Source organism: Papaver somniferum, unplaced genomic scaffold (assembly GCF_003573695.1).
Source record: "Papaver somniferum cultivar HN1 unplaced genomic scaffold, ASM357369v1 unplaced-scaffold_85, whole genome shotgun sequence".
In the NCBI taxonomy this organism is placed as follows: Eukaryota; Viridiplantae; Streptophyta; class Magnoliopsida; order Ranunculales; family Papaveraceae; genus Papaver; species Papaver somniferum.
The window spans coordinates 873,987-890,877 of NW_020651526.1; positions in this window are offsets into that span (position 1 = coordinate 873,987).

The following is a 16,891-nucleotide window of genomic DNA, read 5'->3' on the forward strand; positions in this document are numbered from 1 at the left end:
TTTAGGTTTCATTTCTTAGGTTAGGTTCTGTTTTCATTTGGTTACATCGTTTCTTTGGTTTAGGTTTAGGTTTCAGTTTGTTTGATGTAACCAAACGAAAACAGATTTCAATTGTTTGTATATTTGATGCAACCAGATATTTTTTTTTTCTATTTGATGAAACCATATTTCATTTGTTGTTTATTTGATGAAACCAAAGTATAATCTGTTTTTTTTATGAAACCATTCTGGGTTTCATCATTTTACAACCAATTGGTAAATTGGTTCCACCAATTGTTAATCTGTTACATAATAATAATATGATCTTTTTGATGAAACCATTTTTGGTTTCTTCACTTTTCATTTGTTAGGTTTAGGTCTGCAAGAATGATGTAACAGATTTGGGATGAAACCAGATATCATTTTCTGTTTCTTAATGAAACCCAAAATTGGTTTCATCATTTTTAGTTATTGGTTTACTTCTAGAGTTGTTATTGGCTGTTGATTTGAATTCAAACTGTGGAGATTGGCGCTATGTTACGTAATCTTATGGTTTCATACAAGTTTCAATTATGCTTATGGTTTCATCACTTTGTTCGTGCTTATGGTTTCATCATTACAAGTTTATGTTTTATGGTTTCATCATTATTATTTATTATTCTCTTATGGTTTAATTTTGGTTTCAGAATAGGTAAAAAAAGAGATAAGGAACCATGCAGGTGCTCATTGCATCATTTGTGCGAGCTAGCAGTGAAAATTAAGGCGTTGATAAAAAACAAGCAACTGCATTTGAAAGCTCTTAAATCATGTCCTTTCTGGCGTTTCTTTGAGCCGTTCTATGATGGCGTAATGAAAAAAGATGAGCTCATCAAAAAGACAAAAGCAGTAATAATGTTTTTAAGTACAATTGAAAACAGACTTGATGGTAAGCTCCCGTATCGTTTCAAATTAGCAAGATCAAGGAAAATGATTTTGCGGACAATTCCAGAACATTTTGCTGTGACTTTTGGTTTCCAAATGGTGAATTATGTAGAAGCAGACGAAATTGATGAAGATCTGGTTAAAAAGGTTAACGTCTTTGTGGCTAATTATTTTGCTGGAAATAAAAAGACAAAAAAAAACCGATATTGAAAAGCGTATGCTGGAAGCCGCAAATGATGAAACCAGAGCGGATGACTTTGTCAAGTTTTTCGTAATGTTTCTGTTGGTTTCAGTATTTGTCCCTAACAAATGTGGGCAGACTCTCGCAGCAAAGTACTTGTATATGGTGTTTGATATGAACAAGGTGTGCTGGCCGGAAGTCTTCTATGACTATGTACATGATTCGATAATGACAAACAGAACAGACGTAGAAAATGTTGTTGGTTGTGTAATATACCCTTTGGTAAGTTAAGATTTGTTCTTTTTTTTCATAAGTTCAGTATTTTTTTTCAATAATGGTTGTTGAATAATAAGCGACTTGTTTTTGATGATTAATTTGAATATTGGTTGTTGTTGTTTTTTGCAGTATTCGTTGGAAGAGATGACAAAGATCGCACAAAGAAAGCATGGGCTAGACAAGTATCCGAGGTTTTCTAGATGGAACCTTAGCAACATCTGTCAACAAGTATTGTCTAACTTCGAGAATCTTGAAGAAAAAACAGAACTTTGGTCTAAGGTAAATATTTACTTAGAAGATTTACTTTTCTGATGGAACCAATTTTGGTTTCATCATAAATTCTAGCTGAATTTTTGTTTTTTAGATAACTTCGAGGGTTTTATTTGATACTTTTGTTAGACAATATTCGAAATCTTCTAGGGTTTTATTAGATTATTGCTATGAGTTCTTACCATTACTTGTTACCATTAAAAATGCTTTTCTTGGAATGTCGTCTGTTTTATTTTAAACGAATTTTGGTAAATATTTTCTTGTTCAGATTAACTTTTTTGATGAAACCAGTTTTGGATTTATCAAAAATTTTAGCTGAAACCAATTTTTCTTGTGTACTGCAGGAGAATATTGGTCACCGAAAGGGATCATTCTTGCTTCAGTATGACGAATCAGAAATGCGCTTGGCTGATCCCGTAGATGAAGTGGAAATTGTTGTGCCAGATGAAGAAAATGAAGTGCCGATTAAAGTGCAAGATGAAGAAAATTTTGGTGCTAGCAGTGAAGCTAACTCCTTCAAATCCAAATACCAATTTGCACGAGCATTGATTGAAAAACTTAGGACCAATACTACATATGTTCTTTCTAAAGAAGAAGAATCACTGCTGGCAAAATATGATGCCGAGGACAGGGAACAACAACTGGTACAAAGATAGATTTGATTTTTCTTAGTAACAATTGAATTACTCGCATATATTAAAATTTTCTTATACATTTCATCATTTTTTTGATGAAACCAAATTTGGTTTCATCATTTCAAGTTAATATTTGTTCGATGAATTGGCCAGTTCTTTTTATTCTTTCAGAAGTTTTTGATTTTTACAGCATTAGGTTTTGACACAGGAAGATGAAAAATAAAATAACTTAGGTATCTTAATATTGCAGGTTATAACAAGGTATGTTAACATGATAAATGAACAAGAATCTGAACAAGAGCAGGTCATATCTTCTTCGTCGAAGACAGTCACCGATGATGAACAAGAAGGAGATGGTACTGAGTTGACTCCAAATAATATCGATGATATCAAGGTGGCAGAGCGGGTTGAATCTGAAATGGAGAAAGCTACTTCATCGATGCTAGTCACCAATGATGAACAAGAAGGAGAGGGTACTGAGTTGACTCCAAATACCGTTGAGGATATCAAGGTGGCAGAGCGGGTTGAATCTGAAATGGAGAAAGCTACTTCATCGATGCCAGTCACCAATGATGAACAAGAAGGAGAGGGTACTGAGTTGACTCCAAATACCGTTGAGGATATCAAGGTGGCAGAGCGGGTTGAATCTGAAATGAGCAAAGCTTCTTCGTCGATGCCAGTCACCAATGATGAACAAGAAGGAGAGGGTACTGAGTTGACTCCAAATACCATTGAGGATATCAAGGTGGCAGAGCGGGTGGAATCTGAAATGAGCAAAGCTTCTTCGTCGATGCCAGTCACCAATGATGAACAAGAAGGAGAGGGTACTGAGTTGACTCCAAATACCGTTGAGGATATCAAGGTGGCAGAGCGGGTGGAATCTGAAATGAGCAAAGATTCTTCGTCGAAGCAAATTATTGAACAAGAAGAAAACGAAACTCAATTTGTAATTGATGAAGATGTTATCAGGAAAATGGAATACGAATACAATAAGAAAGGTTGTTCTTCGTCAAAGCCAAATGTTGAAGCGTATACTACTACCCAGCTGTAAAGATGGCGAATGATTTACTTGAGTTAGAGAATGAACAACCTGGATTTGATTTAGGACTGTCGCAGTGTGACAGTCAAGAGAAAGGACAGGGAGAACTCAGTGCTGCGCAAAGGATGAGTAACATGGTTACAAGAATGAGGGAAGACAGAAGGAATTTGGTTCCACCTATCAGAATGCAGGATTACAACACCAGTGTGAAAAAAAGAAGAAAGGTTACAGCTCGTAAGTGCAAGGAGAACAAGAAGGTGCAGGAAGTACAGGGGGTGAAGTTGAAACCAGTTGATAACTTGAAGATCTTGAAAGTACTCAACAAAATGAGAAACCCCTCGTGACCACTTTTTTCAGAAAGAACAATGAAAGGTAATTGGGAAATAACTGATGTAACCAAGACTGGTTTCATCAAAATTTTGTTCCAAGTTATGCATTGTTTCTCCTTTTTTATCCATCATTGACTAGCTTTTTAAAAAATAAAATTAACAGGTCAACGGCGTGGGAGCATTTAAATCTTCAATTACATATATCGGGGAAGATGATGGATAATTTGATGAGAGAGGGTGACGTCGCAGGAGACATTATAGAGTTCTACATTTTGAAGCTGCAAAACAACATCAAAAAAAATGAGTTGAAACAAGATGGTTCTCCAAAGTACCAGAGAGCTGTGTTTATAAGCACATTTCCTATGTAAGTTTACTCCGAAATTCTTTAATGTAAATTTTTTGGCATAAAAAATAGTTGTGGAAAACAAAAAATGATGTTGTTTATATGGTTAATTTTGATGGAACAAAGTTTGGTTTCATCAAACTTGCATGTCTGTAACTAATTAAGGAGCTTTTATCTGGTATTTTGTTTCAGACATGTCACTCATTAGGAAAGAAATGTGGTGCTGTAATAGAAGGCTTCATCGACAAAATGGATTATAGCGTGCGGTTTTTGTTCGTTCCGTTGCTGACATCACTTGGAGATGTAAACCATTGGACATTGCTTACTTTTGATTTTGAAACTGGGGAATTTTATCACTACAACTCCTTGGCTTCCACGGGAGAGGAATGCAGAAAAAGTGCTGAAAGCATGAAACAACGTATAGTATCAGCATTTGCACAGCACGACGCAAAGCTCCCCTGTGATCAGCAGGCAAGTCAGCCAACAACATACTCTTTGCACAACCCTACATGTTGTGAACAAATAGGGTAAGTTATGTTTGGAAGTTTATAGTTCACATATGCATATGCTTGAAATCATTACATCACTTGTAACCGAATGCTTTACATATAGATACTAATATCAGAACACTCTCAGCTAGTCACTTTGTAACAATTGAGACATTGTTTTGGTTTTTCAGGAACGATTGTGGCCTGCATGTTTGCTATTACATGAAGAGCCTCTTGAAAGGAAACATGTCTACAGATATACGAGAAAAGGTGCATAATATGAGACCAAAGTTGGCGTTGAAGATACTCCTTGACAATATAGAATAATACTCGCATGTCGTGCCCGTCCTATTGAACATTCAGTTTTAGTTGAATTTTAAATTACTTTTGAAATGGTTATTGTAATGATGATACTCCTTGACATACAGTTCTCCTTGCAGATTCAAGTTTTAGTTGAAGTTTAAAGTACTTGTGAAATGGTTACAGTTTATATAAAAAACGATTTCGTGCTATTTCAGTTGTATTTCCTTAAAAGCTTATGTCTACAGAAATATGATGTCTCATTTTTATAAAAACTATCCATAAATGATGTGTCATATATTTGCGGCACCAATACAAAAACAAAACATCATCTACTGTGTTGTCAAAAAATATAGAAGAAAAAGTGACAGTAAAACAATGGTTCCACCAAAATAAGATGAAACCCTTTCTGGTTTCATCAAAAAAATGATGAAACCTGATTCGGTTACACCAAACTATAAAGGCCTGTAAAAATTCTGAAAAACTTAAACTTAATCAAACTTATTATTCTTAGACAAAATATAAAATGAAAACACCTGCAGCATATTAACTTCTAAAAACAAAAATATATGAAATAGTAAATGAAACACATATTGTAGTCTAGCAAACGAAACTAAGAGTAAAATTCGATGACTTGCAGGAACCACATATTGTAGTCTAGTCGAAATGACTACAAGTTCTCATGAAATCTGACGAGAAGGGCATGTCCGTTTATTATGGGTGGTCAAAACCTTGCAGGAACCACAGGTTCTCATCTTCTTATTGGCAACTGAACCTGTATTAGGAATCCTCTTCTTCTTCGATGGACGTCCTGGTTGTGGTCCATTATTCGGACCAAAAACCATCGATTTCGGCGACACTGTCACGGGCTTTTCGACTGTGGGAACAGGATTGATTGCATGTTTATACGATTCTCGGTAGAACTTTACTGTAAAGTAGTGCTCAACATAATTGTAAGGATCTTCTCCATTCACCATGATGCAACGGACAGCATGGGCACACGGGAAACCGTCAATACGCCAACGGTTGCAAGAACATGTTCTTCTTTTCAAATTGACAGTCTGTGTTAATGAAGCATGAACTTCAAACACATATTCCGACGACTTGGTGACTTGGTAGTTACATCCATGCATCTTGTTGTCGTGGAGTAGAGCTTCATATTCTGGACATAGAGTTTGACGCCATTTCATTAAGTTAGCAGAGTCCTCGCGACGTTTACACATTTGGTCCATTAGCTTCACCCTGATCTCATCAACCATGATGGCTATAGGCTTCTCTCTCTCTTCAACGACCGAACCATTCATTAAGGAGAGGGTATGAGTTGACTCCAAATACCGTTGAGGATATCAAGGTGCAGAGCGGGTTGAATCTGAAATGAGCAAAGCTTCTTCGTCGATGCCAGTTACCATGATGAAAAAGAAGGAGAGGGTACTGAGTTGACTCCAAATACCATTGAGGATATCAAGGTGGCAGAGGGTGGAATCTGAAATGAGCAAAGTTCTTCGGTCGATGCCAGTCACCAATGATGAACAAGAAGGAGAGGGTACTGAGTTGACTCCAAATACCGTTGAGGATATCAAGGTGGCAGAGCGGGTGGAATCTGAAATGAGAAAAGATTCTTCGTCGAGCAAATTATTGAACAAGAAGAAAACGAAACTCAATTTGTAATTGATGAAGATGTTATCAGGAAAATGGAATACGAATACAATAAGAAAGGTTGTTCTTCGTCAAAGCCAATGTTGAAAGCGTATACTACTACCCTGCTGTAAAGATGGCGAATGATTTACTTGAATTAGAGAATGAACAACCTGGATTTGATTTAGGACTGTCGCAGTGTGACAGTCAAGAGAAAGGACAGGGAGAACTCAGTGCTGCGCAAAGGATGAGTAACATGGTTACAAGAATGAGGGAAGACAGAAGGAATTTGGTTCCACCTATCAGAATGCAGGATTACAACACCAGTGTGAAAAAAAGAAGAAAGGTTACAGCTCGTAAGTGCAAGGAGAACAAGAAGGTGCAGGAACTACAGGGGGTGAAGTTGAAACCAGTTGATAACTTTAAGATCTTGAAAGTACTCAACAAAAATGAGAAACCCCTCGTGACCACTTTTTTCAGAAAGAACAATGAAAGGTAATGGGAAATAACTGATGTAACCAAGACTGGTTTCATCAAAATTTTGTTCCAAGTTATGCATTGTTTCTCCTTTTTTATCCATCATTAACTAGCTGTTTAAAAAATAAAATTAACAGGTCAACGACGTGGGAGCATTTAAATCTTCAATTACATATATCGGGGAAGATGATGGATAATTTGATGAGAGAGGGTGACGTCGCAGGAGACATTATAGAGTTCTACATTTTGAAGCTGCAAAACAACATCAAAAAAAATGAGTTGAAACAAGATGGTTCTCCAAAGTACCAGAGAGCTGTGTTTATAAGCACATTTTCCTATGTAAGTTTACTCCGAAATTCTTTAATGTAAATTTTTTGGCATAAAAAATAGTTGTGGAAAACAAAAAATGATGTTATTTAATGGTTAATTTTGATGGAACAAAGTTTGGTTTCATCAAACTTGCATGTCTGTAACTAATTAAGGAGCTTTTATCTGGTATTTGTTTCAGACATGTCACTCATTAGCAAAGAAATGTGGTGCTGTAATAGAAGGCTTCATCGACAAAATGGATTATAGCGTGCGGTTTTTGTTCGTTCCGTTGCTGACATCACTTGGAGATGTAAACCATTGGACATTGCTTACTTTTGATTTTGAAACTGGGGAATTTTATCACTACAACTCCTTGGCTTCCACGGGAGAGGAATGCAGAAAAAGTGTTGAAAGCATGAAACAACGTATAGTATCAGCATTTGCACAGCACGACGCAAAGCTCCCCTGTGATCAGCAGGCAAGTCAGCCAACAACATACTCTTTGCACAACCCTACATGTTGTGAACAAATAGGGTAAGTTATGTTTGGAAGTTTATAGTTCACATATGCATATGCTTGAAATCATTACATCACTTGTAACCGAATGCTTTACATATAGATACTAATATCAGAACACTCTCAGCTAGTCACTTTGTAACAATTGAGACATTGTTTTGGTTTTCAGGAACGATTGTGGCCTGCGTGTTTGCTATTACATGAAGAGCCTCTTGAAAGGAAACATGTCTACAGATGATATACGAGAAAAGGTGCATAATATGAGACCAAAGTTGGCGTTGAAGATACTCCTTGACAATATAGAATAATACTCGCATGTCGTGCCCGTCCTATTGAACATTCAGTTTTAGTTGAATTTTAAATTACTTTTGAAATGGTTATTGTAATGATGATACTCCTTGACATACAGTTCTCCTTGCAGATTCAAGTTTTAGTTGAAGTTTAAAGTACTTGTGAAATGGTTACAGTTTATATAAAAAACAATTTCGTGCTATTTCAGTTGTATTTCCTTAAAATCTTATGTCTACATAAATATGATGTCTCATTTTTATAAAAACTATCCATAAATGATGTGTCATATATTTGCGGCACCAATAAACAGTAAACAAAACATCATCTACTGTGTTGTCAAAAATATAGAAGAAAATGACAGTAAAACAATGGTTCCACCAAATAAGATGAAACCCTTTCTGGTTTCATCAAAAAAATGATGAAACCTGATTCGGTTACACCAAACTATAAAGGCCTGTAAAAATTCTGAAAAACTTAAACTTAATCAAACTTATTATTCTTAGACAAAATAAAATGAAAACACCTGCAGCATATTAACATCTAAAAAAAATATATGAAATAGTAAATGAACACATATTGTAGTCTAGCAAACGAAACTAAGAGTAAAATTCGATGACTTGCAGGAACCACATATTAGTCTAGTCGAAATGACTACAAGTTCTCATGAAATCTGACGAGAAAGGCATGTCCGTTTATTATGGGTGGTCAAAACCTTGCAGGAACCACAGGTTCTCATCTTCTTATTGGCAACTGAACCTGTATTAGGAATCCTCTTCTTCTTCGATGGACGTCCTGGTTGTGGTCCATTATTCAGACCAAAATCCATCGATTTCGGCGACACTGTCACGGGCTTTTCGACTGTGGGAACAGGATTGATTGCATGTTTATACGATTCTCGGTAGAACTTTACCGTAAAGTAGTGCTCAACATAATTGTAAGGATATTCTCCATTCACCATGATGCAACGGACAACATGGGCACACGGGAAACCGTCAATACGCCAACGGTTGCAAGAACATGTTCTTCTTTTCAAATTGACAGTCTGTGTTAATGAAGCATGAACTTCAAACACATATTCCGACGACTTGGTGACTTGGTAGTTACATCCATGCATCTTGTTGTCGTGGACTAGAGCTTCATATTCTGGACATAGAGTTTGACGCCATTTCATTAAGTTAGCAGAGTCCTCGCGACGTTTACACATTTGGTCCATTAGCTTCACCCTGATCTCATCAACCATGATGGCTATAGGCTTCTCTCTCTCTTCAACGACCGAACCATTTCATTAAGGATAGGGTACTGAGTTGACTCCAAATACCTTTGAGGATATCAAGGTGGCAGAGCGGGTTGAATCTGAAATGGAGAAAGCTACTTCATCGATGCCAGTCACCAATGATGAACAAGAAGGAGAGGGTACTGAGTTGACTCCAAATACCGTTGAGGATATCAAGGTGGCAGAGCGGGTTGAATCTGAAATGAGCAAAGCTTCTTCGTCGATGCCAGTCACCAATGATGAAAAAGAAGGAGAGGGTACTGAGTTGACTCCAAATACCATTGAGGATATCAAGGTGGCAGAGCGGGTGGAATCTGAAATGAGCAAAGCTTCTTCGTCGATGCCAGTCACCAATGATGAACAAGAAGGAGAGGGTACTGAGTTGACTCCAAATACCGTTGAGGATATCAAGGTGGCAGAGCGGGTGGAATCTGAAATGAGAAAAGATTCTTCGTCGAAGCAAATTATTGAACAAGAAGAAAACGAAACTCAATTTGTAATTGATGAAGATGTTATCAGGAAAATGGAATACGAATACAATAAGAAAGGTTGTTCTTCGTCAAAGCCAAATGTTGAAAGCGTATACTACTACCCAGCTGTAAAGATGGCGAATGATTTACTTGAGTTAGAGAATGAACAACTTGGATTTGATTTAGGACTGTCGCAGTGTGACAGTCAAGAGAAAGGAAAGGGAGAACTCAGTGCTGCGCAAGGATGAGTAACATGGTAACAAGAATGAGGGAAGACAGAAGGAATTTGGTTCCACCTATCAGAATGCAGGATTATAACACCAGTGTGAAAAAAAGAAGAAAGGTTACAGCTCGTAAGTGCAAGGAGAACAGAAGGTGCAGGAACTACAGGGGGTGAAGTTGAAACCAGTTGATAACTTTAAGATCTTGAAAGTACTCAACAAAAATGAGAAACCCCTCGTGACCACTTTTTTCAGAAAGAACAATGAAAGGTAATTGGGAAATAACTGATGTAACCAAGACTGGTTTCATCAAAATTTTGTTCCAAGTTATGCATTGTTTCTCCTTTTTTATCCATCATTAACTAGCTTTTTAAAAAATAAAATTAACAGGTCAACGACGTGGGAGCATTTAAATCTTCAATTACATATATCGGGAAGATGATGGATAATTGATGAGAGAGGGTGACGTCGCAGGAGACATTATAGAGTTCTACATTTTGAAGCTGCAAAACAACATCAAAAAAAATGAGTTGAAACAAGATGGTTCTCCAAAGTACCAGAGAGCTGTGTTTAATAAGCACATTTTCCTATGTAAGTTTACTCCGAAATTCTTTAATGTAAATTTTTTGGCATAAAAATTAGTTGTGGAAAACAAAAAATGATGTTATTTATATGGTTAATTTTGATGGAACAAAGTTTGGTTTCATCAAACTTGCATGTCTGTAACTAATTAAGGAGCTTTTATCTGGTATTTTGTTTCATACATGTCACTCATTAGGAAAGAAATGTGGTGCTGTAATAGAAGGCTTCATCGACAAAATGGATTATAGCGTGCGGTTTTTGTTCGTTCCGTTGCTGACATCACTTGGAGATGTAAACCATTGGACATTGCTTACTTTTGATTTTGAAACTGGGGAATTTTATCACTACAACTCCTTGGCTTCCACGGGAGGGAATGCAGAAAAAGTGTTGAAAGCATGAAACAACGTATAGTATCAGCATTTGCACAGCACGACGCAAAGCTCCCCTGTGATCAGCAGGCAAGTCAGCCAACAACATACTCTTTGCACAACCCTACATGTTGTGAACAAATAGGGTAAGTTATGTTTGGAAGTTTATAGTTCACATATGCATATGCTTGAAATCATTACATCACTTGTAACCGAATGCTTACATATAGATACTAATATCAGAACACTCTCAGCTAGTCACTTTGTAACAATTGAGACATTGTTTTGGTTTTTCAGGAACGATTGTGGCCTGCATGTTTGCTATTACATGAAGAGCCTCTTGAAAGGAAACATGTCTACAGATGATATACGAGAAAAGGTGCATAATATGAGACCAAAGTTGGCGTTGAAGATACTCCTTGACAATATAGAATAATACTCGCATGTCGTGCCCGTCCTATTGAACATTCAGTTTTAGTTGAATTTTAAATTACTTTTGAAATGGTTATTGTAATGATGATACTCCTTGACATACAGTTCTCCTTGCAGATTCAAGTTTTAGTTGAAGTTTAAAGTACTTGTGAAATGGTTACAGTTTATATAAAAAACAATTTCGTGCTATTTCAGTTGTATTTCCTTAAAATCTTATGTCTACATAAATATGATGTCTCATTTTTATAAAAACTATCCATAAATGATGTGTCATATATTTGCGGCACCAATAAACAGTAACAAAACATCATCTACTGTGTTGTCAAAAAATATAGAAGAAAAAGTGACAGTAAAACAATGGTTCCACCAAAATAAGATGAAACCCTTTCTGGTTTCATCAAAAAAATGATGAACCTGATTCGGTTACACCAAACTATAAAGGCCTGTAAAAATTCTGAAAAACTTAAACTTAATCAAACTTATTATTCTTAGACAAAATATAAAATGAAAACACCTGCAGCATATTAACTTCTAAAACAAAAATATATGAAATAGTAAATGAAACACATATTGTAGTCTAAGCAAACGAACTAGAGTAAAATTCGATGACTTGCAGGAACCACATATTGTAGTCTAGTCGAAATGACTACAAGTTCTCATGAAATCTGACGACAAGGGCATGTCCGTTTATTATGGGTGGTCAAAACCTTGCAGGAACCACAGGTTCTCATCTTCTTATTGGCAACTGAACCTGTATTAGGAATCCTCTTCTTCTTCGATGGACGTCCTGGTTGTGGTCCATTATTCAGACCAAAATCCATCGATTTCGGCGACACTGTCACGGGCTTTTCGACTGTGGGAACAGGATTGATTGCATGTTTATACGATTCTCGGTAGACTTTACCGTAAAGTAGTTCTCAACATAATTGTAAGGATATTCTCCATTCACCATGATGCAACGGACAGCATGGGCACACGGGAAACCGTCAATACGCCAACGGTTGCAAGAACATGTTCTTCTTTTCAAATTGACAGTCTGTGTTAATGAAGCATGAACTTCAAACACATATTCCGACGACTTGGTGACTTGGTAGTTCATCCATGCATCTTGTTGTCGTGGACTAGAGCTTCATATTCTGGACATAGAGTTTGACGCCATTTCATTAAGTTAGCAGAGTCCTCGCGACGTTTACACATTTGGTCCATTAGCTTCACCCTGATCTCATCAACCATGATGGCTATAGGCTTCTCTCTCTCTTCAACGACCGAACCATTTCATTAAGGAGAGGGTACTGAGTTGACTCCAAATAATTGAGGATATCAAGGTGGCAGAGCGGGTTGAATCTGAAATGGAGAAAGCTACTTCATCGATGCCAGTCACCAATGATGAACAAGAAGGAGAGGGTACTGAGTTGACTCCAAATACCGTTGAGGATATCAAGGTGGCAGAGCGGGTTGAATCTGAAATGAGCAAAGCTTCTTCTCGATGCCAGTCACCAATGATGAACAAGAAGGAGAGGGTACTGAGTTGACTCCAAATACCATTGAGGATATCAAGGTGGCAGAGCGGGTGGAATCTGAAATGAGCAAAGCTTCTTCGTCGATGCCAGTCACCAATGATGAACAAGAAGGAGAGGGTACTGAGTTGACTCCAAATACCGTTGAGGATATCAAGGTGGCAGAGCGGGTGGAATCTGAAATGAGAAGATTCTTCGTCGAAGCAAATTATTGAACAAGAAGAAAACGAAACTCAATTTGTAATTGATGAAGATGTTATCAGGAAAATGGAATACGAATACAATAAGAAAGGTTGTTCTCGTCAAAGCCAAATGTTGGAAGCGTATACTACTACCAGCTGTAAAGATGGCGAATGATTTACTTGAGTTAGAGAATGAACAACCTGGATTTGATTTAGGACTGTCGCAGTGTGACAGTCAAGAGAAAGGACAGGAGAACTCAGTGCTGCGCAAAGGATGAGTAACATGGTTACAAGAATGAGGGAAGACAGAAGGAATTTGGTTCCACCTATCAGAATGCAGGATTACAACACCAGTGTGAAAAAAAGAAGAAAGGTTACAGCTCGTAAGTGCAAGGAGAACAAGAAGGTGCAGGAAGTACAGGGGGTGAAGTTGAAACCAGTTGATAACTTGAAGATCTTGAAAGTACTCAACAAAATGAGAAACCCCTCGTGACCACTTTTTTCAGAAAGAACAATGAAAGGTAATTGGGAAATAACTGATGTAACCAAGACTGGTTTCATCAAAATTTTGTTCCAAGTTATGCATTGTTTCTCCTTTTTTTCCATCATTGACTAGCTTTTTAAAAAATAAAATTAACAGGTCAACGGCGTGGGAGCATTTAAATCTTCAATTACATATATCGGGGAAGATGATGGATAATTTGATGAGAGAGGGTGACGTCGCAGGAGACATTATAGAGTTCTACATTTTGAAGCTGCAAAACAACATCAAAAAAAATGAGTTGAAACAAGATGGTTCTCCAAAGTACCAGAGAGCTGTGTTTATAAGCACATTTGCCTATGTAAGTTTACTCCGAAATTCTTTAATGTAAATTTTTTGGCATAAAAATAGTTGTGGAAAACAAAAAATGATGTTGTTTATATGGTTAATTTTGATGGAACAAAGTTTGGTTTCATCAAACTTGCATGTCTGTAACTAATTAAGGAGCTTTTATCTGGTATTTTGTTTCAGACATGTCACTCATTAGGAAAGAAATGTGGTGCTGTAATAGAAGGCTTCATCGACAAAATGGATTATAGCGTGCGGTTTTTGTTCGTTCCGTTGCTGACATCACTTGGAGATGTAAACCATTGGACATTGCTTACTTTTGATTTTGAAACCGGGGAATTTTATCACTACAACTCCTTGGCTTCCACGGGAGAGGAATGCAGAAAAAGTGCTGAAAGCATGAAACAACGTATAGTATCAGCATTTGCAGCACGACGCAAAGCTCCCCTGTGATCAGCAGGCAAGTCAGCCAACAACATACTCTTTGCACAACCCTACATGTTGTGAACAAATAGGGTAAGTTATGTTTGGAAGTTTATAGTTCACATATGCATATGCTTGAAATCATTACATCACTTGTAACCGAATGCTTTACATATAGATACTAATATCAGAACACTCTCAGCTAGTCACTTTGTAACAATTGAGACATTGTTTTGGTTTTTCAGGAACGATTGTGGCCTGCATGTTTGCTATTACATGAAGAGCCTCTTGAAAGGAAACATGTCTACAGATGATATACGAGAAAAGGTGCATAATATGAGACCAAAGTTGGCGTTGAAGATACTCCTTGACAATATAGAATAATACTCGCATGTCGTGCCCGTCCTATTGAACATTCAGTTTTAGTTGAATTTTAAATTACTTTTGAAATGGTTATTGTAATGATGATACTCCTTGACATACAGTTCTCCTTGCAGATTCAAGTTTTAGTTGAAGTTTAAAGTACTTGTGAAATGGTTACAGTTTATATAAAAAACGATTTCGTGCTATTTCAGTTGTATTTCCTTAAAAGCTTATGTCTACAAAATATGATGTCTCATTTTTATAAAAACTATCCATAAATGATGTGTCATATATTTGCGGCACCAATAAACAGTAACAAAACATCATCTACTGTGTTGTCAAAAAATATAGAAGAAAAAGTGACAGTAAAACAATGGTTCCACCAAAATAAGATGAAACCCTTTCTGGTTTCATCAAAAAAATGATGAAACCTGATTCGGTTACACCAAACTATAAAGGCCTGTAAAAATTCTGAAAAACTTAAACTTAATCAAACTTATTATTCTTAGACAAAATATAAAATGAAAACACCTGCAGCATATTAACTTCTAAAACAAAAATATATGAAATAGTAAATGAAACACATATTGTAGTCTAGCAAACGAAACTAAGAGTAAAATTCGATGACTTGCAGGAACCACATATTGTAGTCTAGTCGAAATGACTACAAGTTCTCATGAAATCTGACGAGAAGGGCATGTCCGTTTATTATGGGTGGTCAAAACCTTGCAGGAACCACAGGTTCTCATCTTCTTATTGGCAACTGAACCTGTATTAGGAATCCTCTTCTTCTTCGATGGACGTCCTGGTTGTGGTCCATTATTCGGACCAAAAACCATCGATTTCGGCGACACTGTCACGGGCTTTTCGACTGTGGGAACAGGATTGATTGCATGTTTATACGATTCTCGGTAGAACTTTACTGTAAAGTAGTGCTCAACATAATTGTAAGGATCTTCTCCATTCACCATGATGCAACGGACAATGGGCACACGGGAAACCGTCAATACGCCAACGGTTGCAAGAACATGTTCTTCTTTTCAAATCGACAGTCTGTGTTAATGAAGCATGAACTTCAAACACATATTCCGACGACTTGGTGACTTGGTAGTTACATCCATGCATCTTGTTGTCGTGGAGTAGAGCTTCATATTCTGGACATAGAGTTTGACGCCATTTCATTAAGTTAGCAGAGTCCTCGCGACGTTTACACATTTGGTCCATTAGCTTCACCCTGATCTCATCAACCATGATGGCTATAGGCTTCTCTCTCTCTTCAACGACCGAACCATTGAAACTCTCAGCAATATTTGAACACAACCTACCATATCGTCGACCCTTGAAGAAAAAACTTGCCCATTTATCAAGAGGAGCTCTACTTAGATAGTCTTGTAACTTCTGATTTTGAACCTTCCTCAACTTATCCCAATTCTCTGAAAATTCTTTATGAGTAGAAGCATACGCACATTTCTTAAACAGTCCCAATACATATTTGTTATAAACTTTGCAACTCTTTGGTAAGCATGTATTGATATTGCATTCCATATGCCAGTAGCACCAACCATGAAAAGCCTCAGGAAAAACAATAGGAATTTGTGTTACCAATCCAATACCTCGATCACTCACAAAAGTAAGCTTTGGTCGCAAAGGAGAAAGGACTTTCTTCAAATTATCCAAAAACCATTTCCAGTTCGCTTCATTCTCCGATGAAACCACACCATAAGCAAGAGGGAAGATTTCTGTAACATGAACAGAAAGCATAACACAAGCATAAGATGATGAAAACCAAACATAAAAAATGATGAAACCAACATAAAAAAATGATGAAACCAACATAAAAAAATGATAAAAACCTTACCATCATTTCCGGTTAGACCTGTTGCTGCCATCATATGACCAAGGTACTTGCTTTTCAAGTGAGCCGCATCAACGAATAATACAGGACGACAGAAATTGAATCCACGACTACAAGCTTCAAAACAGATAAACATCCTCTGAAATTATGGTCCCTTCTTCAACTTCCAAAACCACGTGAGAACCAGGATTGGTTTCAATCAACTTGTTTTTATACCAGTTCAAGAACATAAAAGATTTCTCGTTCTCTCCCCATGAAGTATTCAGTGCATGCTTCTTACCTGCGTATGCATAATAACGACTAATGTCAAAGCCGAAGTCTCTCGTAAAAGATTCCATAATATGCTTAGTTTTCTTATTAGGATCCTGTTTAATTTCATCAATAATC